Source organism: Leopardus geoffroyi, chromosome B3, assembly GCF_018350155.1.
Source record: "Leopardus geoffroyi isolate Oge1 chromosome B3, O.geoffroyi_Oge1_pat1.0, whole genome shotgun sequence".
Taxonomy (NCBI): domain Eukaryota; kingdom Metazoa; phylum Chordata; class Mammalia; order Carnivora; family Felidae; genus Leopardus; species Leopardus geoffroyi.
In genome coordinates, this window is record NC_059337.1 from 147,606,797 (window position 1) to 147,629,718 (window position 22,922).

At 45.9% G+C, this 22,922-nt stretch overlaps 2 long non-coding RNA genes across 2 annotated transcripts; one reads left to right on the forward strand and one right to left on the reverse strand.

Annotated features, from left to right (window-relative positions):
- The first annotated feature begins 513 nt into the window (after positions 1–513).
- Positions 514–22,090, forward strand: LOC123584401. The gene is made up of 3 exons (XR_006705392.1): positions 514–636; positions 3,412–3,417; positions 22,077–22,090. It is a non-coding gene; the product is annotated as an uncharacterized LOC123584401 (long non-coding RNA).
- LOC123584400 lies at positions 522–1,357 on the reverse strand. Its single transcript, XR_006705391.1, has 2 exons — positions 926–1,357; positions 522–825 (listed from the first exon to the last, which is right to left on the reverse strand). It is a non-coding gene; the product is annotated as an uncharacterized LOC123584400 (long non-coding RNA).
- Positions 22,091–22,922: the final 832 nt, after the last annotated feature.

The window sequence follows — 22,922 nt, forward strand, 5'->3', positions numbered from 1 at the left end:
ATTTAAAGTCCTGAGTAGCAAGTGCCAGGAGGGAAGTGTCACGTTGTTTGATTGGGACAAGCGCTGGGTGAAGATAATGGGGAGCCGTGGGAGCTTGTGGTCCTGGCTGCACAGGGAGTGCATCTGAGACTCCTGTAAAGGTTTAGCTTTTGTGCCTCAGGAAATCTGTAATTCACTCATGTTGAGGGACAGGAGGAAGCAATGCAAACAACTGTGTCTTTTGTGCATGTTAGGGTAGTTTTCCTAGGAAAACAATGATCTAATTCACACAGTTAATAGGTAAACACAGAATCCTGTGTCCAGAGAGGCTCCCTGGAGAAACTGCTGTGTGGAGAGGAAGCCCCAGACCCTGACAGGAAACCTGCCTGTAACCTCTATCTGCACCTGCGCCTGGGAACACAAAGGAGAGCCTGGGAACACAAAGGAGAATTGTGCATAGTGTGCGCCCCCTGGTGGTGCTGATCCCCTCCTGAAGGGAGGTTTGTGTGTGGGCTCCCAGTGAGGGCCCCTCACCGTGTCTCTCGTACAGTAATATGTGGCCGTGTCCTCGGTCTTGAGGTTGTTCATCTGCAGAGACACCGTGTTCTTGGCGTTGTCTCTGGAGATGGTGAATCGGCCCTTCACGGAGTCTGCGTAGTATATGCTACTTTCATCAGTACTAAATATATGCGACCCACTGCAGCCCTTTCCCTGGAGCCTGGCGGACCCAGCCCATGCTGGAACTACTGAAGGTGAATCCAGAGGCCACACAGGTGAGTCTCAGGGACCCCCCAGGCTGCACCAGGTCTCCCCCAGACTCCACCAGCTGCACGTCACACTGGACACCTGTAGACACAAGACATCTTGGTCAGGAAACTGTCACACATCTACTGGTCTCACTCATATCCACTCACATACTCAGTGTCTCTCATTCACCATGAATTACCTTTTAAAAGAGCAACCAGGAACACCCAGCCAAGCACAAACTCCATGGTGAGGTGTCTGGGTTCTGTCCTGATCACAGAATGGGAACACCTGGAACTCCTGGGGCTGGGGCTCCTCTCCCAGCTGCAGGGTCTGGGATGGGCTGGTTTTATCAGCACAGACAGGGCCCCATTTGCATGTGCTCTGACATATATATCACACTCCAGACTTAGATTTGATTCTTTAAAAGTGAACGACAGGGTTAGGGAAGCACTTGTAGTTTACTTTGTGTAGATGGTGCTGTGACAATATGAAGAATTCTAATCGGTGAGCACAGTTATATTTGCAGGGACTTGTGCATTTTTACATGTCTTTCATCAACAAAGGTCATTTTCACTCTACAATTATTTTACGTAATTTATGAAGTTTAATCCCAAGTACTTTATTCTGTGCCATTTTCAGTTGTATAATTTTGTTATTTGTTTTGTATTTATTTCCATGCTGGTGTGTGGAATCATAGGTGGTTTATTCTTATTTATTTTCTTTGTTCATTGTGCTCATTGTGCATCCTGCACTTTTCCTCATTTTAAAAAACTGGTTCTAATGTTTTTTTGTGGTATCTCTAGGCTTTTGTTATGTTTAAGATCATGTCATGTGCAAACAAGTAATTTTCCTTCCTCCTTACTAATTTAAATGTCTTTTATTTCGTTTTATTGCCAAAGTTTGTGGGTACTTCTTCCAGTTGTAGGAGAAGAATGCCTTTCCCTTCTTTTCTTCTGGGTTTTCACCCAGTGTAAGGATTCAATTGACATAAGACTGATCTAAAGGGGATGTTAAATTTCATTTTGCAAGTGCCTGGGCTTCCTAATAATATGACACCCAGAGAATGAACAAAGCAGGTGGCACTTGTGACTTTCAGACAACAAAACATTGGATTTGGCAGGAGTCAAGGCAAAGGTGTGGTTTTCGGGTATTTAATTAGTCAAGTAACTAGGTTTGTTTGCACAACCTTCTTGTCCCTGAGTTCCTTATTCTGGTGCTAAGGATGGTTCTCCCCTCCTGGTACAGGGAAGGGGAGTTTCCCAAGGGAGATTTATATCCTGCTGTCAAGGGACACAGGAGGGTCTGAGTGTCCTTGGACTGGCTGTTTCTCCTGTGACTTTCATCCAAATAAGGACTGTGACACGATGACATGGTTTGAGGCAGCACAGTTATTCTTCACGTTATCATGTGGAATACTTCTATTGGGGATGACCATCATTGCCTGGGTCCTGATGTGGCAGAAATGGTTTTAGTGTTTTATGTTCAATATGCTGTCAGGTGTGGGCTTTCATAGTGGCCATGATCATGTGGAGGTAATTTCCTTCTCCTTTTTAATTGAGTTATTTTAAAATGATGAAGATGTGTTTTTTGTTCATGAAAAAACTGTGTCTAATGATTTTATCAACAAATTAAGGATGGCTTTGATTCAATCATTCCCTCTGTTAATGGAGGACATCAGATTTTTGCATTTGTGTATGTTGAAGGATACTTGCATCTCAGGGTTGCATCACACTGGATTATCATGTATGATCCTTTCAGTGTGCTGTTGAATTCAGTAGGCTCGGACTTAACCAAGGAATTTTGCATGTATGTGTATGTGAGACACTGGCCTGTAGTTTCCCTTCTTGTGGTGTGTTTCTCTGGCTTTGTTGTGAGAGTAAAGGTGTCCTCATAAAGTGCATCTGGGAGTGGTCTTTTCATCAGCAATTTGTAATAGTTTGAGAAGTATTGGCATTAATTATTCTTTAAATATTGTAGAATTTTAGTAACGCCTTGTTTCTTTTTGGAGGGTGAAGGTTTTATATTAAGGATATCTTCTTACTAAGTTTTGTTTTGTTCCTTTTGTATTTTGCATGGAAGAGTCTTGGTGGATTCCATAATGCTAGAAAATGTGTAATTTGTTCTTGGTGATCTAATTGTTGACTTATAAATATCTAAGTTTTTCCTTTATGATCCTTTTCATGTGTTTAGTTCAGTTATGTCTCCTTTTTCAGTTCCGATCGCATTTCTTTGAATCTTACCTATTTCCCTAGGCTACCTATGTTTTTTAACTTTCACTTATCTTTCCAAATTCAAATTTTAATGAAGTTGATTTGTTTTCTGTATTTGTGAGAGTCTTTTTTTCTCTGTTGTATCTTTTTATGTTAATTTTATATTTATCTTTTTATCTCAACGAAAATACCAATGCCTTTTTTTAAAAGGAATCTGAAAAATATACTAATTCATATGTATCCACAAAACACATGGAAGTAAAAACAAAATCATGAAGAGGAGAGAACCTGGAAGAAGGAGAACACTTCTTCCTTCTAAATATATTGCAGAGGTACATTAACTCCAACAGTGTACTGCTGGCATGGAATGAGTCATATAGACCAGTGGAGCTCATTACGGAGCCAAGATGTAGAATTGTGCAGATGCAGTCAGCAAATCCTCCATGAGATTTCCCACAATGCACAGTGGGGAAAGGATTGTGTCTCTTAAACATGGTGTTGACTAGGGGCGCCTGGGTGGCTCAGTCAGCTAAGCATCCAACTTCCAGTCACGTATTGTTGTCATGATTTGTGGGTTTGAGCCCCACATCAGGCACTGTGCTGACAGCTCAGAGCCTGGATTCTGTGTCTGCCTCTATCCCTGTGCCTCCCCTGATCATGATCTGTCCCTCTCCCTCAAAAATAAAAGAAACATTAAGAAATGGTGTTGATATACACGTGCAAAATAATGACATTTGGCCGTAATCTTGCATCATACATATACGTCAACACAAACATATCTCAAAATGGATTAAAGATTAAGCAGAACACCTGACACAAAATGCCTTCAAAGAAAACACACAGGATAAACATCATGCCATTCTCTTGACAATGATTTATTTGATACAAAAGCAAAATCACAGCGAACCATGGCAGACAAGGGGGACTGCATCAAACTAGAAAGGGGGCAAATCAAACAGTAGCAGGGTGAGAAGGCAGTCTATGAAATGGGAGACATTACATTAAAAATATTGAAAAGGAGGGGCGCCTGGGTGGCACAGTCGGTTAAACGTCCGACTTCAGCCAGGTCACGATCTCGTGGCCCGTGAGTTCGAGCCCCGCGTCGGGCTCTGGGCTGATGGCTCAGAGCCTGGAGCCTGTTTCCGATTCTGTGTCTCCCTCTCTCTCTGCCCCTTCCCCGTTCATGCTCAGTCTCTCTCTGTCCCAGAAATAAATAAACGTTGAAAAAAAATTAAAAAAAATATTGAAAAGGAGTTAATATCCAAAATACAGGAGGGACTCCTTAACATCAATAGCAAAAATCACAATTATAATCATAACAATAAACACATCACCTGATTAAAATTTGGGTCAAACATGTAAATATCCATTTCGCTATTAAGGTTGAAAAAATGTCCATCCAGCATATGACTTGATGTTCGTCATCACTAATAGGAGAATTCCATCCCCGATCCACTGAGATATCACCTCACAACTGATAGCAAGGCTATTATAAAATAAGGCAAACACGACGAGAACATCTCAAATGTTGCTAAGGATGTGGAGAACGGGCAATCCTAGAATTCACTTGATGGGAGTGCAACATCGTGTAGCTACTATGGAAAACTGCGGTGAAATAACCCACTAAACTGAGTTCCTAATCTGCTCCCATACAGTTGACTTCATGTCCAGCTGAGTGTGAGGAAGGTCTGGGCCTCATGTTCTGTGGAGAGGCAGGTGCAGAGACAGGTGGATCCAGTGGATGATTCCTTAACTACTTCAGTAGAATGGACCCCTGGCTGACTGTTTTGTAAGACTTGACTCAGTGTGCCTCCCCACTGGTTGTCTCTGGCTTCCTGAACTGGATGGAGAACAAAAGGAGTGAAGGGTAGAAACTACTCTTTTCTCTCACAGGAATGTGTATATACTGAGAATCTTGAGAGAAAGTCGTGGAGTTGATGAAGACGCTGTGGGGTTTCGACAACCACAAGGGTCTTTACTCATGGTCTCTCTTCATGGGCATCAAAGGAAAACCTTAAGGAAAATAAAAGGAGAGAGGAGCTGCTCAATTATATTAAGTTTAGATCACTTGAATGAGTCAGTCTCCTCTGTTTGAAAATCACTTATATATATCTTAAATGGTGGCCCGTGTACTTGTGAGGCACAGGTCTGTATATGAGCTGATTTATCCCCAAGCTTGGTCTCTGTCAAGGTCGGCACTACTATATGACTGTTTACTCTAAATGTTAGAAGACATCTGTGTTTGTAAATGGTTTAGGAAACAGTGTGTGCTGTTTGCTGGTCAGGATGAAGCTTGCAGGGCATGATGAGAAAGATGCTTCACAGGAAACTTGACCCTGAAACACTGGTTCTGGATATGAATTCTGAGATCTTGGGTGCCCCCTGGAGACCTGTGAACCCCCAGGTTACCTACGTGGCTCCTGGTGTCCTGTGTGTTCCTGATGACCTAAGTGCCCCCAGGTGAACTGAGTGGCAACTAGTGACCTCAATGCCCCATGGAGACCTGAGCATCCCCCTGGATGTCTGAGTGCTCCATGCAGAACTGAGCGACTCTGGTGTCCTCAGCTCCCCCTGGTATCCTGAGCACCCCAGGAGATCTCAGTTACCCCTGCTGTCCTGAATGCCCCCTCGTGACTTTTAGGTAACCTAAGGGCAAATTGCAATTTTTGGGCCCATGCTCAGCTCTCAGAAGTCCTTTGTGGTGTTTGAGCCAGCTCTGTGGCTAGGCCTATCCTGTCCTGTTCACACTTAGAGGTGGTTCTGATTGTGTGGCTGTTAATCCTGGGGGAACCTCCAAGGGGGTGGCCAGCACCTGCTTTATCCCTCTTCCTCTTGCCTAACAAACTGCCTAACTGATGGACATGTGGCTCTTGTGGTCTGGACCCTAGTATGTGATATAGAATATACGATAGTATGTGAACCATCCACTGCATCCACTCTGCTGGGGTCGGTGGATCCAATTCCACCAGAAATTACTAGTTGAGATGGAGAACCCCAAGATGCTGCTAGTGAGGTACAGAGTGTGCAAGGCACTCACCAGTTGGGCACAACCCCTGCAGCTGCACCTGGGACAGGACCCCTGGGGACAAGGAGACTCAGCCTGGGCCAGTCACCAGCAGTCACAACCATTCCCATCATCCCACATCTGACATGTGAAACCCTCACCTTTGGGACCTCTCACCAGGCACAAGGAAGGCCCTACAGTCTCTTCTGTTTCTTGAATACAGTTCTGCCTTCCTCAGGGACTTCAGCCCTGTCTGAGGAGAGAGCTGTGGGCTCCCACACCCTGAGATTGGAGTTTACTCTAGATCTTGAGAAGTTTGCCTGTGTGGGAGGGAGCATGTCCTTATAAGTGGACACAAATTGAGTCGGGCTCCCCTTGCCCTTCCAGGTCCACCTGTGGGCATCTCTTTGTGGATCCGCAGGCTTGTTGGTCCTCGGTCAAGGCAACACTTGGTCTATGAATTGTGTTGGAGGCAGGTCAAGTGATGGCCTCACCTTTCTGATCAGATAGTGAACAAATGAGTGGATCACAATTCAATATATGTGTCCAAAAGATATTTGAAGGGATCCATATTTTCTCCAGAAAACTTTCCAAATCAAGTTTTTAAATACATTCAATTTTCACAGTCATTCCTCACATAACTGCATAGGAAAAATCTATATTGATGTCCAGTCTGGTGTAAATATAACAAGCAAAGGACACTTGTTCCCAGGATCACATTTCTTTTAGTTTCCACACTGATGTATTAACCTCACCTGACAACTACCTGCAAAGCATGGGCACACCTGGAGACTTCTGATCTTGATGGTTCTCTGCTGATGGGGTTTGCTTCCTCAGTCATCTGCAAAGCTTGGAAGCAGTGCCGACATCTTTGAGTGCACAGACACCAAGACATGGACACCTTTCTGTCACCTGCAGATATGATTCCCATGCATGGCTGGTGTCTCCATCTCCTGAGAAATCCCCATCCAACACAAGGGGCTGTTAACTCAGGGAGGAGGCACAGATGTCACAGAAAAGTAGGGGACTGTTCACTGATATGGCACAGAGACCATCAGTATCTGAGGTAAGAAGTTAATGGCACTAAAACAACCACATTAATGAAAATGGGTTGGCTGACCTGGATCATTGGAATCTAAAAGTCCGGAGGCTAAAGAAATTGTAGAAAATGTGTTCATAGTCCTGAAGGCATGTGCCAAGAGGATAAATGCTGAGTTAGCTGAATAGACTTCAAATAGAGATCAGAATGCTAGATAGTAGATAGATGATAAGTGGATAGGTGATGGATGATAGAGGGTAGATAGATGATAGATAGATAATAGATACTTTTATGTTATATTAAAGTTATTATAGAGGAGTCACATCATTACGAATGTATTTGAATGAAATTACCCACTATTGGCAATATTTTTTAAAAGACCATAATTTCATAGGGAAAAGAATATTTGACACCAACTTTAGATATACAAAATAAATAATTATGACTTCAGTATTTTCTGAATACAGCTTCCACATAGGGTAGCACATGCCTCCTTGTAGATTCCTCCTCCCTCTGGGGCTTTGGCTTCCACTCCCATTTGTTCCCAGGGTCTCCCTTCCCAGGATGTCCTGAGCTCTGGGAGGTGCAGGGACAAGAGCTCTGTCCTGGATCTGGACCATCGTCCCTCTGGCCTAACATTTACAGCTCCTTCCAGGCCCTTGCTCCACCACCAGGGAGCTTCTGTGCACCAGGCTCCCTCCCTGCATCCACCACCTGCCAGCCTCCTTCTGGACTCTTCCATTCATTTCCTGTGGATTTAACAACAGTTTGTTAGGTTGGCAGGTCTCCTAATAATAATTCGCATTGAGGAAAGAACTGTATAGATAAAACATGACAGACTCTCTCCACAATAGCCTTGAGTTCATTCCCATGATGTTATTATTTTGCACCCCATCTCAGCCCCTTGACCCCACAGTCTTGCATTAGAAACGGTCACTTTCATGAACTGAACTAAATCTGTCCCCCCTACAAAACTGGTCCATCCTATCTATCTACTCTATATGGTCATCAGACAACCACCAAGCTAAGGAGGAACACAATACACAGCGTGAAGACATAAGTATTTATAGAAATAATTTTATAAAATTTTATCTCATATTCAAAGTAATGAGATATTTAGAGAAGTAACTTAAATATGGTAAATGACCATGTTTATTATAAGATTCTATGAGTTTAGATGAACATAATCAAGTTATAGGACAACCAAAAAACCACAGGTCAAAGACATGTATCATTCTCAGGTCTATCCAAACCTTTTCCTTTGCACACCAATCAGTTTCCTATCTCTCCCTTTCTCTCTGGGCCTCGTGTGTTATCTGTCTCAAAAATAAATAAACATTACAAAAATAATGATACGTACCGGTCAGTGAGATTTAATGGAGAACCCAGAAATAAGCCTCTTCATCTTTGGTCAACTGAATTTTGACAAGAGCAGACAACATGACTTTGGGGAAACAATGGTCTTTTTAATAAAGGGTGCTAGACAGCTGGCTATCCATGTGCAGAGGAATGAAATTGCGTCCATACCTCACACCATATACAAACTCAAATCAAAATGGATCAATAGTTTAAATGTAAAATTATGACCTCTGGAAGCAATATATCGAGATAAATCTTCATGACCATTGGGTTTAGCAATGTTAGAGATGACACCAAAGCACAAGCAAGGAAAGAAAAAGTAGATAAATTTAGTTTTCTCAACATTAGAAACCTTTGTACACCAGAAGATGCTATCCCCAAAGTGAAAAGACAAAGCCTAATGGAAGACAATATTCGCACAGTATTTGTCTGGTAAGAGCCTGTTATGCAGAATGTATAAAGAGTTTTTACAACTCATCAACAAAAAGACAACCCAGTTTTTAATATTGACAAAGGATTTGGATATATCTTTCCCCAGTGCAATCATACAAATGGTGAATACCACTTGAAAAGATATTAAACATCAATAGTCCTTATGGAAATGGAGATTTAAACCACAGTGAGATACCCTTTTACACGCACTAAAAATGCTCTAATCAATACAACTACAAAATAACAAATGTTGGTAAAGATGTTGAGAAATTGGAACCCTTCAATCTTGCTTGTGGAAATGTAAAATGGTGGAGACTATGTGTGAAGTAGTTTGGCAATTCCCCCCCCCCAAAAAAAAGATAAAAACATAGAATTACCATATGGCCCAACAATACTACTCCTAGATGTATATCTCGAAGAATTGAAAACAGTTGTTTAAACAAAGTGCATGTGCACATACATAGCAGCACTGTTCACAATAGCCAAATTGTAGAAACTATGCAAATGCCTATCAGTGTGTGAATGGATAAACAACCTGGGGCAGACCCTTAAACAGGAATATTATTCTGTCATACAAAGAAATAAAGTAAAATGTTGTGGCTGTAGAGAATACTGGTTTCTCAGAAAGCTATCACAGGACTCCACATCTGCACTTACATCTGGAAATTTAAAGCAAAGCCTTGAGCAGGTATTCATGTTCCCGTATTCATAGCCGCTTCTTCACAACAGCCAAAAGATGGAAACAACCCAAGTAACTATTCACAGGTGAGTAAATAAACAAAATGTAGTATATACACAATGGAATATGATTCAGCCTTAAAAAGGAAGAGAGTTCTGACACACACCTGCACACCGACTGAACTTGGCAGTCATTATGCTGAGTGAAATGAGCCAGTGACAGAAGGAAAATACACTATGGTTCCACTTAAGTGAGGTGTCCAGAAAAGTCACACTCAGAGACACCAAGTAGAATGTGGCTGTAGGGGCCGAGGGGAAAGGGGTATTGGGATTTAGGGTTTAAGAGATACAGAGTTTCCCTCGGGGAACATGACAACGTTCTGGAGATGGATGTACAACAGTGTGAATGCAGTTAATGCCAGACAACTGTATGCTTAAAGTGACTTATGTGGTAAATGTTATGTTATGTACATTTAATCAGAATTTAAAATTTTTTTTTTCAACGTTTATTTATTTTTGGGACAGAGACAGAGCATGAACGGGGGAGGGGCAGAGAGAGAGGGAGACACAGAATCGGAAACAGGCTCCAGGCTCTGAGCCATCAGCCCAGAGCCCGACACGGGGCTCGTACTCACGGACCGCGAGATCGTGACCTGGCTGAAGTCGGACGCCCAACCGACTGCGCCACCCAGGCGCCCCTAATCAGAATTTAAAAAGGAAGGACTGATACACGTCACAACATGGGTGAATGCAGAAAACATCCTCAGTGACAGAAGCCATCCAGAAAAGGCCACTCAGGAACCATCTTGCTCTTTTCTTTTTTTTTTAACATTTATTATTTATTGTTGAAAAAGAGAGACAGGCACACATCATGATAGGGGGAGGGGTTAGCAAGAGGGAGACACAGAATCTCAAGCAATCTGTAGGCTCTGAGCTGTTGGCACACAGCCAGAAGCAGGTGCTCGAACCCATCAACTTCGAGATCAGGACCTGATGTGAACTCGGGGTTTAGCAGACTGAGACCCCAGGAGCCCCAGGAACCACCTTGCTCTTTAAATCCCCCCAGGTTACACACATAGGGGAAAGTCTCAGGAGCACTTCCCCAAAAGAAACCAGATCAGAATGGGAAAAGACATTTCACACTGGGGCAGGTGGGGACACTTGAAGTGGGCCTGTGGTCTGGGTTCTAAAGTGGAAACGCAGGGATTTCCTCATTTGGGGTTCTGTGGTGGTTTCTCGGGAGGGCGTCCCCGTTTGGGTTAAAACGCACCAAAGTATCTCACGTGAAGTGGCAAACGCGGTAAAGAAACGAGCGTCCAGGTAAAGTGTATTTGCGCTGCCGTGACACGTTCACTGCACGTCTGAAATCACAGAGTAAGGTACTCCTCCAAACATCAGTGTCAGCCCCACATGACAGAGGCAAGAGAGGGGTCAGACGCTGTGACGTAGGCCCACGCCCAGACCCAGCTGACCCAGGCGGAGAGGCCACGGACCCTGCAGGCGGCAGCACGTGAGCCAGAGGCACGTGGGAGGGTTCAATTGGTGGCCACGTGTCTTGGGTGCAGCGGAAGCAGTGGGATTTGGAATTCCGGTTGTCCACAGGACGCCACTAATAAGCTGTTAGAACTGCGAAAACCCATGAAGGGACATCTCACCGGAGTGGCCTCGGGAGGCGGGGAGGGGAGGCTGGAAGGCGGAGCCCACCACCCAGGGTCAGGCTCGGGAACAACCCAGGGCTACAGACCCAAGATTAGAACCCTCCGCAGAGAGAAGCCCCAGGCTCAGGCCCCACCCACCAGGGGAAGCTGTGCCCTGCGGCCCCTACAGGAAACCCACCGCGCCTGCGGCTGGGCCCGGGAGGCGCCTGCTCCCCTGCAGCCCTGCTTTCCTCCTGCGGACCTCCCTTCAAAACCAGCCTCCCAACTTCCTCCTCTCCGGGAAACAGCGTTCCTCTCCGTGTGCTCCCCACCCGGCCGCGGTTTTGCCACAGCTTGCTGGGCCCGGATGGCAACTCTCCGCTACTCCTGAAGAAACCCGCTTTTGCTGGTAACGTAACTGGCGGCGTTATTTCCAAGGGCAACGGAGGGATAAACGAGGACACTCGCAGGATAGGAGAGCAGCCCACACACACCACGTGCACGTCTGCACGCTCCTGACGCCCCGTCGGAAAGAGAAAGGAGGAGACGGTGCCATTTACAACCGCAGCGGAAGGAACGACGTGCCCCGGAGGAAATCTAAGCAAGGAGGTGGCAGGCGTGCTGTCCCGGGACAGGGCACTGGGGACAGAAACGGAGGAAGACGCACGGGGGCGGAAAGCTGCTCTGTGCTCCTGGCCGCGGAGGAACCGGCCCTGTGAGCGCGTCTGTCCTGCCCTGAGCGATCTGCAGCTCCGGGGTGTCGCACGGAACTCCCCACGGCGCCGTCGCAGCCTCGGGAGGGACACCCCGCCCCGCGCGGAGGCTGAAGGGACCCGCGAGGCCAGAGCGGCGGGAGTGCAAGCTCCGCCAGGGGAGCCCGCTCCTGGACCGCGAACCGCATGAGGAAGCGGCTGGAACCGAGTGGGCGCGGAGCAGGAACACGGCCGCGCGGCCCCGCCGCCCGGAGCCGGTGAGGTAAGCCCCGCGGGGGACACAGTGTCACCGCGCACGAAGCCGCGCAGGGTCCTTTCCCCCCAGGGTCTGGTGAACCGCGCCCCCCTCGGCCTCCAGGTTCCGGAAGCTCCTCTTCCCGGGGCCTGGCTTTCTCCTCACCTGCTGCTCCCCTGCGGGACCTGTGAGGACCAGGTTCTTGTCCGTGTGGACGCGGGGCCAAATCCCCCTGAATCCTCTACAGTGGGTCCTGAGGAGACCGGGTCCTTGTCTTTGTGGACGCGGGGCCACGTCCCCCTGAACACTGCACAGCAGGGCCTGACGAAACCGGGTTCTTGTCGGTGTGGACTCGGGTCCTCGTCCCCCCGAAGTCTCCTCAGCGGTCCTGTGGAGACCGTGTTCTTGTCTGTGTGGACGCGGGGCCATCTCCCCCTGAATACTGCACAGCGGGTCCTGAGGAGACCGGGTTCTTGTCAGTGTGGACGCAGGCCCAGGTCCTCCCAAATCCTCCACAGGGGGTCCTGATGAAACCGGTTCTTGTCAGCGTGGACACGGGTCCTCGTCCCCCGGAAGTCTCCTCAGCGGTCCTGTGGAGACCGTGTTCTTGTCAGTGTGGACGCGGGGCCACATCCCCCTGAATCCTCTACAGTGGATCCTGAGGAGACCGGGTCCTTGTCTGTGTGGACGCTGGGCCATCTCCCCCTGAATACTGCACAGCGGGTCCTTACGAAACCGGGTTCTTGTCGGTGTGGACAAGGGTCCTCGTCCCCCCGAAGTCTCCACAGCGGGGCCTGAGGAGACCAGGTTATTGTCGGTTTTGACGCGGGGCCACGTCCCTCTGAATCCTCTACAGTGGGTCCTGAGGAGACCGGGTCCTTGTCTGTGTGGACGCAGGCCCAGGTCCTCCTAAATCATCCACAGCAGGGCCTGAGGAGACCGGGTTCTTGTCGGTTTGGACGCGGGCCCTCGCCCTCCCGAATCCTCCACAGGGGGTCCTGATGAAACCGGTTCTTATCAGCATGGATGCATGCCCTCCTCGCCCAAAGTCTCCACAGTGGGTCCTGAGGAGACCAGGTTCTTGCCACGTGGACAGGAACCCATGTCGTCCTGTTCCCCCAATGTGAATGTAATGGCACAGCCTTAAGGTCAGAGTGGTCCTTCATGAAGAACTCCTTAGATTGTGTTGTCAAGGGTCTCTACTCCAGGTTGGAAGTGGTCAAGGATTGGGCGCATGACGCAAGGCAAAAACACAAAACCAAAAACCCACACTCTTTGAATTGTCCCCATTCTATCTTAGACTTGGATGGCGTCACCTGGGCTTGACCTCTCCCAGTGGGCCTGTGCTGCCGTGCCATAAAAATCCAAGTCCCAGGAATCAGAGCTTCTTTCTTCCTACCTCTGTGGGCTCTGGGGGCTTGGGGAGCGTCTTCCTCAGAGCCTTCCCCCCCTTTTTTTTTGTCTGTGTCTCCTGCCCTATGCCTTGGTGTGTTTCTCATGGGCTTTTGATAGAGTGAAAAGTCTGGAGGCTCCTCTAGGGTGTCTTTGTAAACAGGCTGTGGATACTTTGAATTTTTCAGTGAATGATGACTTTGGCGGTCTTGGACCAATCCAGTCCGCTGCAGCATGTCAAGTGCTGTAAGCAACAGCTCGGACCAATGACGAAGACCCACAAAACCCAATCAATGTCCTTGTCTCCCTCCCTTTGGACAAATGATTCTAGGAAGCCTTGCATTTCCATGATGGTATCGTGCCTGTCACCATTTTTGTCTCTCACGCGGGTCCTTGGACATGTAGGTGTAGTGGATCGTGACAGGGAAAATCTGGGGTAGAAGTTAGCTCTTCCCAGAGTCATGTTCTGTGGCCTCCCACACTGAGGTGTCCCACTCGACACCTGACAGGTGGGGAGCCATTGGCGACAGCAGTGAGGTTTGCAGCCACTACGGGGATCTTGCCTTGGCCAAGTCCTCCACCCTGGGTGCCATGATGCTCCTTGTAGATTTGCCTCCATCACTAGCTAGGGCTGGCTAATCAAGGACAACGCCACGGTGCTGGCCACAACCCAGTGGACCAAGCAGCTGGCGTCTTCTTCGACACTAATCTAGGAACACTGTCCTCGGTGCCCACTTCCTTTGGAGATAAATAGGAAATACACACCCGTGCACCCCCAGACTGGTGCCTGCTTGTTGGTCTCTGCAGGGAGTCTGACCTTTTATGGCACTGATAATTTAGGGTGAGGGTTTCTGGCAACACCTGGCATAAGCTCAAATCAAAGCTACAGACCACCAGCAAGCACCAGCTCCTTCCCACAGCAGCTGAGACGTGAGGGTGAGGAATGAGTGAGCCATTCTTAGGTCTAAGGCATTGTAGGGGGGCATCAGCTAGGCTCCCAATCCCATCCTTGGAGATAAATGTATTGTGGGACCTCAGCTTCTGTACTGAATTAAGAACATGTAGACTGTGACCTGCTGAAGGAAGTGGCAACAGCAAGTCACAGTGGGTGACAGGCAGCTCCCTAGGCATCTGAGCTCTCGCTTGGGGTACATGAGATGTGCGGGCCCCTTGTGACTGAAGGTGGGGTTTCAGTACACCCCCAACAAAGGAAATGGAAGCACAGGATTTATGACTTACAGAGCCCAGAACAAGAGGGAACAAGGACCCAGGGAAGGGCAGGCCTCCATCCCACATTCGCAATGATCAGGACATAGAAAACAGGGTAGCAAGTACAGGATTTCTTGGGAGCGGATGGGGCTGAATTTGCTAACTTTCACAGGCTCACCTCTGTGTTATTCTAGAAGGTGTTTGGAAAACCAAAGTGGGAACCCTAGGCAGATTCTTATCTAAGGTTAAATTCACTGAAAAGTAGGCAAGAGAAAGAGAGCAGGGATTCACATTCACCGAGCTCCCTCTAGATGCCAGAGTCATCCATAGGCACTTGTGCCTACCTTTCTGATTGATTTATGGGGTGCTCCTTTCAGCCTCATGGTCTCAGTCTCCCACATTTGGAAATTTGCTCTCCAGGGAGGCACAGCTTGTGCTAGGTGGAACCTATGCCAGTCCCCTTCCCTCACAGCCCGCAGACACCCCCGTGTGGGACACACAGTATGGGTGGGTGGTAGCCCTCCATTATCCTGAGCCCACCTGGGACTGGGGGAAGACAGATTACCTGGAGAATGAGAAACTTTTCAGTCCACAACAGCGCAGTTTTGGAGAAAACTCATGAAGTAGCCAATAAAGGAGCTTGTGTCAACCTCTCTTAATTCTGGAAGCAGACACTTCCGCTGATGACACAGCTCAGACTCAGGTCCTCTTCCCAGAAACTAAGGCTCAGTTTGGACTCTTACTGGCTTAAAAACTACATAAAGGCTACAAGCATGCAGTTTTCAAGTTTTATTTCAGAGTGCTGGTCGGTGACCCATGAGAGACCTGGTGTCAGAGCTGTGATGTGCCTGAGGACCCCTGTGTCTCTCGCAGACCCTTGGAAATGTGGATGTCAGCCTGCCGCCTCATTACTGTATTTTTACAGATGCACCAGGTGCATTGTGTATAGTTGTTCAGGGGTCTGGAGGGTGAATTACGGATTGTCTTCTCCAAAAATCTCTTCCTTAATTTTCTCTGTGTTTATAGTTCTGATATTTATGGCAACACCAAAGAGGAATGCAGCGCTTATGACATAAATGTGACCAAAAACCACTCTGAGATATACCATGGATTCATGACTTTGCCTGACTGACTGAATTCTTCTTGGAGGGGTCCACCGTCTGTGCTCCCACCAGTGCCTTGTCCGTGCACCATGGAGGATCCCAGCCCATGTGGCAGTGGCAGTTCCTGTTATGGTTGCACATCCCTCTGTGACTGCATTTCTCTGGGATACAGTCATAATTCAGCTGAGCCCCACTGCCAGTGCAGTAGGTATCCTGACAGAACTTTCCAGAAGCACAGGAAGTACCAGTTCTCACATGACCAATCTCGGTTGTTCCTGTGCTACGATGTGAATCCAGCCCCAAACATCAGAACCCTGGATCTCAGACAGATGGAATCCAACATGCTCTTGCAGCTGAGGGAGATGTGTGACATTCCTACACTGCAGCCTTCCACAAGGCACGTCTGTGTGGGAACAGGTTCAGCGTTGAATTCCCCGGGGTCTTCTGCAGTGTCCATGTCGGCTGCCTTTGTGATTTATGGTATAGCAGACATCTTCACCTTTCCCAGAATTTCTGCCAGAGCTTTCTTGGCAGTGAATGGTGCGGTCAGTGCAGTTTCCATGATAGCAGCAGCCCTCTTCAATGCACGCGGTTCCATCTTGCATATGGAAGTCTTCAGGGTACGCCAAGGACACCCCATGGCAAGACTCTGGAAGATCACGTATATTTTGGATTGGTCTGCAGGGTGTCCAAGCAGCGGAGTTGGTGCAGTCTGTATAGCATCTGCCTGTATTACATTTGCCCCCAGGGGTTCAGATACAATCACACATACAGCCTAGATTGCTGTAGCACTGGTTGAATGAGCCGCAGTCACACTGCTTTCCTGGATCCACTATGTAGTTTCCATAATGATAGTGGGTCAGGCTTTTATTTAAATGCACCATTTCAGTGTTGAACATGCACTTGCCTGTTCCACAATTCATTATGTGCTGCATATGAATGAAGGAACAGTTACTGAAAGCTTCCATTATACCAGTTAGTTGGGTCCTAAGGCAGCTGGACCTTTTTTGGCAAGCACATTCATCAGTGTCAATGCACAAGCCACAATTTCTTGCCATCTGATGTGTTGCTATGACAGACAAGAGTAAATAATGTCTGCCTAAATAACCCAGAATGATGGCATATAACCCATTGGTGGATGGCATATAAAATATACAACTGGAGTGCCATGAACCTCATGGGGCCCATCTCAAATCACATTAAGGGTGAATGTGTTTTAAGAAATCGAAAATACTTTGACTCATACTACTGAAGAGAAAAAAGGGACTCTGATGCAACACATAATTGCCTGTGTGAGCTTGATGTCTCTCACTATAAATGACCATGAAACCAATAACTTACATCAATACCAAGAAATATTGACTTAATTAAGCTAACTAGCATTATTAGGAGTTGGGCACTTTTTTCCACGTGGTTAACACACTATACATTGTTTTGAAACTGAGAGTAAGTTCTTTGAAAATTCCGTGATGTGATGAACAGAACTTACTAGAGATCCTTGGGGCTGCACTGGCTTTTCCTTGAGGAACAGGGGGTCCCCTGTCCTCCTATATCCTAGGTTATAAGTAGGTCCCATTGCACAGATGTCTGCGACTCTCTGAGAAACAAAGTGTTCAAACCACTGGAAATCACCGAGGGGTCTCATTTCATAGGCAAGTTAATCCAACTTCATGATATCTTCAAGGCTGCCATAGCCTGTGTCAATTTTGACCATGGAGAAAGAATCTCGTCCAGGTAGCCGAGGTAGTAACAGTCTGGAGGCATGAAGGGGTAGTCCATCTGCAAGGCTCCCTGAGCATCCTGAGTCATCATCAGCAGAGTCTGGACCAAAAGAGTTTCTTGTGCCACATGTGCATAACATGTCTCTTGCCCCAAAACGCAGGCTATAGGACAGGCAGCCAGGCATCTGAATGCCCTTGCTGTGGTGCGGCTCCTTCTTGGGAATTACCACCTCAGAGGAGATGTAGCGCCATGAGGGATGCCCTTGAGAACCCTGCACAGGAGCCAGCACTGCCCAGAGTGCAAACAGCAAGAGGGGTGCCCTCAGGGTGACCTGGCCCTCTGCCAGCCTCATGCCCCTGCTCAGAGACATCTGCCAGTGAGAACGGTAAATGGAGGATCCTCAGCAAAGCCAGGTCTAGACCATCAGACAGAACAGAGGGCTGTGCCAGGTGGCCAGCACCCTGCACCTGGGGGCCACCTGTGGGGTTCGGCAACAGTCCCAGGGTGTGGCATTGGGTGACCCTGCACATCAGTTCAGCTGGGGTGGATGTGGGAGGGGCAGGTGGGCCATGGTCAAGAGTGGTCACATGGGCATGGGTAGGGATTTGGACCCCGAGGCATGGCTCTAGTCAACACCTTCAGTCTTTCCTCCAGCTACTTGCATATGGGCTATGCAGTTATAACACCCTGAACTTCTCTACCAATTCCATGTCCTGTGGTACTGCTGGGCCACTTTCTTTGGATGACTCCTTTTCCTCATTACAGAGACCTCTGCTTTTGCTTCCTTGTAATGTGTAGGCAAACAATGTCAATTTTACCTTTATGGGTGATGCAAAAAATCTCTTTGTAGTTTTATGTGTCTTATACTCCTTGGCTATTAGTTTGCAAGCCATTTGATCCTTCTGGTTTTTGCTTTGAAGGTTCCTCTGAGTTCACTGAGAAAAACATTTCTCAGTATTCTGAGTGATGATTGGTGAACTACAAGGTTGTATTTTAGTATTTTCTTATGCCATCTGGTGAGAACAGAAAGTACTGCTACCATGTGTGAGCCCCAGGGGTTTTCTCCTCTAATCCCTTTTGGTGGTTGTTTCCTGGCCTCTGGCAGTCTCCTCCCATGTATGTTTGGTTCCCTCTTCAGCTGGAGATGGACGGGAGTTAAGGTTTCTTTGGCAGCTTATACCATGGAGTCTGCCCATGATCAAAAGATGGTATTGACCGTGGCACTCCCTTGCTTGATTAAGTACCCTCTACTGCTTTAAAACCCCCTGAGTCAGGGAGAAACCTCAGAGTTGGCTTTTGGACAAGAGTTTGCCTTCTCCCCAGTGGCTGGCCTTCTGAATATAGCTCAAATTCCTTTCCCACCAAAACGAAAACTTTGAACATTGACCTTTCCAGCAACAGGCAGCTGAATTTGGGTTTTGATAACAATGAAATGGAGAGTGAAATGGCAGTTTCCAGGGCCTGGCAGGGAGGGTCAATGAAGAGTAGATCTCAAGGGCTATGTTTTTGTGTTATGCAAGATGATTAAGTTCTAGAGGGGTCTCCACATCATTACCCCTGTAATTAACAATACTGTAATGTAAGTTTAAAATTTTGTGAAGAGTGTGGGTCTCATGTTCAGTGAGATCTTACCACAATATAAAAGTGGAAGACACGAGTTTTGCTTCTCACACAACAGTGTGCTGAACTGCACGGACACACTCTCTACTAATAATTTGAAACAATTTAAAAAAACTTATATGTTTTGGAAACTAACCCTGAGGATATGTCCTTTACAGATATCTTCTTCTATTCCATAGGTTGCTTTTTTGTTTTGTTGATTGTTTCCTTCACTGTGCATAAGCTTGCTATTTTGAGGTAGTCTCTCCCTATATATAATTTTCTTGTATTATATTAATGTAAATCAAGTGTGTTAACATACAGTGTAGTACTGATTTTAGGGGTAGAATTTAGAGAACCATCGCATACATATAACACCCAGCCCTCATTTCAACCAGTGCCCTCCTTAATGCCCACATGCCATTTAGCCCAACTCCCCCACTTCCCTTCAGTTTGTTCTCTGTATTTAAGAGTGTCTTCTGGTTTCCTCCCTCTCTGTTTTGATTTATTTTATTTTTCCTTTCCGTATGTTGTGTTTCTTCTATTCCACTAATGTGTGAAATCATAGGATATTTGACTTTTTCTGACTGACTTGTTCCACTTAGCATAATACACTGTAGTTCCATCCACATTATTGTAATTGGCAAGATGTCATTCTTTTTGATGGCTAAGTAATATTGCATTGTATATATTTACCACCTCTTCTTTATGCATGTGTTGATGAATATTTGGGCTGTTCCATGATTTGTTTTTTGTTGATAAGGCTGCCATAAAGATTGGGAATCACGTGCCCCTTCGAATCAGCATTTTGGTATCCTTGGATACCTTTGGTATCCTTGGATAAATGCAATTGCTTGATCACAGGATAGTTCCGTTTTTCATTTTTTGAGGAATCTCCACACTGTTTTCCAGAGTGGCTGCGCCAGTTTGCATTACCATCAACAGTGCGAAAGGGTTTCACTTTCTCTGCATCCTTGCTGACATTTTGTGTTTTCTGAATTGTTAATTTTAGTCATTGTGACAGGTGTGAGTGGGTATCTCATTGTGGTTTTGATTTATATTTCACTGATGAAGAGTGTTGTTGAGCATCTTTATTCGTGTCTTTTTGCCATCTGGATGTCTTCTTTGGAAAAATATGTATTCATGTCTTCTGCCCATTTCTTCACTGGATTATTTGTTTTTTGAGTGTTGAGTTTGGTAAGTTCTTTATAGATTTTGGATACTCACCCTTTATCTGAGATGTCATTTACAAATATCTCCCCCCATTTTGTCAGTTGCCTTTTAGTTTTGTTGATTTGTTCTTTGCTGTGCAGAAGCTTTTTATCTTGATGAGATCCCAATAGTTTATTTTTGCTACTGTTTCCCTTGCCTCTGGGGACATGTCTAGTAAGAAATTGTTCTGGCCAAGGTCAAAGAGGTTGGTGCCTGTGTTCTCTTCTAGGATTTTGATGGTTTCCTGTCTCACATTTAGGTCTTTCATTCATTTTGTATTTATTTTTGTGTGTTGTGTAAGAAAGTGGTCCAGGTTCATTACAAGTTCACGATGCTGTCCAGTTTTCCCAACACCAGTTGTTGAAGGGACATTTTCCATTTGATAGTCTTTCCTGCTGTGTCAAAGATTAGTTAATCATATAGTGATGTGTCCATTTCAGGGTTTTCTAATATTTTCCATGAATCTATGTGTCTATTTTTTGCCAGTATCATCCTGTCTTGATGACTACAGCATTATAATATAGCTTGATATCCAGAAATGCGATGCCTCCAGGTTTTTTTCTTTTTCAAGATCTTTGGTTATTTGGGGTCTTTTGTGGTTCCATGATAATTTTAGAGTTATTTGTTCTAGCTCTGTGAAAAATATTGGTATTATTTGACAGGAAATTGAATTATTTGCATTGAATGTCTAGATTGCTTTGGATAGTGTTGTCATTTAACAATGATTTTTCTTTTAATCCATGTGCATGGAATATTTTTCCATTTCTTTGTGTTTTCTTCAATTTCTTCCATAAATGTCCCAGACTTTTCAGAGTACAGATCTTTTACCTCTTTACTTAGGTGTATTTCTAGTATATTATGGTTTTTGGTGTAATTTTAAATGGGATTGATTCCTTGATTTCTCTTTCTCCTGCTTCATTATTGGTGTATAGAAATGTAACAAATTTCTATATGTTGATTTTGTATGCTGCAAATTTACTGGTTTATTGTACCAGTTCTAGCGAGGTTTTTTTTGGTGGAGTCTTTCAGGTTTTCTATATATGGTATAAAATTCAACTCCAGAACTGAATAATCCTATTAACAAATGGCCAGAAGACATGAATAAGCATTTTTCCAAATGCAACCTACAGATTGTCAATAAACACATGATCTCCTCATCAGGGAAATATAAATCCAAACTACAATGAAATATCAACTCACACTGGTCAGAAAGGCTGAACTCAACAGCACAAGAAACAACAGGTGTTGGTGAGGATGCAGAGAAAGAGGACCCTTTTCGAGGTGCTGGTGGGAATGCACACTGGCACAGCCACTATGCAAAACAGCATGGAGGTTCCTTAGAAAGCTAAAAATATAACTACGTTACGATAGAACAAATGCACTAGTAGGTATTTACCCAAAGGATACAAAAATACTATTTTAAGGGAATTGTACCTCTATGTTTATAGCAGCTATGTCACAAACAGCCCAGCTATGGAAACAACCCAGCCCAAGTATGCATTGATGGATGAATGGGTATAGAATACGTGGTATATCTACATAACCCCGTCCACGCACACTGGAATATTTCTCAGCCGTAAAAGGAATGGCATTAGCCATTTGTAAGGACAGGGATGGGCCTAGAGAGTATTATATTTACTGAAATAAGTCAGAGAAAGACAAACATATGATTTCATCCATATGTAGAATTTAAGAAACAACAAATGGGCAAAGGGACAAATAAGAGAGAAGAGGCAAACCAAGAAATAGGTGATTTTTAGAATGTTCACTTATTTATTTAGAGAGAGAATGGGAGGTGGGGCAGAGGCAGATGGGAAGAGAATCCCAAGGAAACGTCGTGCTGTCAGTGCAGAAACCAAAGTGGGGTTCGATCTCAGGAACGATGAGATCAAGACAAGAGCCCAGATCAAGAGTCATGGGCCTAACCCATGGAACCACGTAAGCACCATGAAACAGATACTTAACTATAGGGGAAAAATTGATGGTTACCCTGGGGAGGGTGGGTGGAGGGATGGGGAGGTAGTTGATGGGGATTAAGGGGAGCGCTCATAATGAACACTGGGTGCTGTATTGCAATGTTGAATCACTATATTTTACACCTGAAAGTAATACTACATTGAATGTTTACTATGTGGAATATGAATAAAATCTCAAATGATGTATTTACAGTGTCTGCAAATGGCCATGTTGGCATACAGCCCATGAAGAACCATTTATTGCAGAAAATATACTACCAGAAAGAATACCTAGAATATTTGAACTAAGGTATGTTCTTTTCCTTTCCCACCCCAGATCAGGAAGTAGAAACTCCAGTGCAAGTAACTGGGACTATAGGCATGTGCCACTGAGCCTTGCTGCAAACTCCCATCCCCACTGTTGTAGCCAATACACACGGTTCCCGGTGACGAGCTCCTGTTCAGAGGACTCTTTCCCAGAGGGACAGGATGTCAGTGACCCTAAGCTGTTTGCTGTTGAGGCCAAGCCCCAGCAGGTGCCACTGAGATGTGCGACCCACTCATTGTTGGCAGCCCCACTCCCAGGAAGGAAGCTCTGCCCTGGGCACAGTCCACTAGGGATGCTGGGAACCTGATCACCCCAGACCTGACTTGTATGGCAGGAGTCTCATGCCACCAGGACAAGCAAGCCACAAGG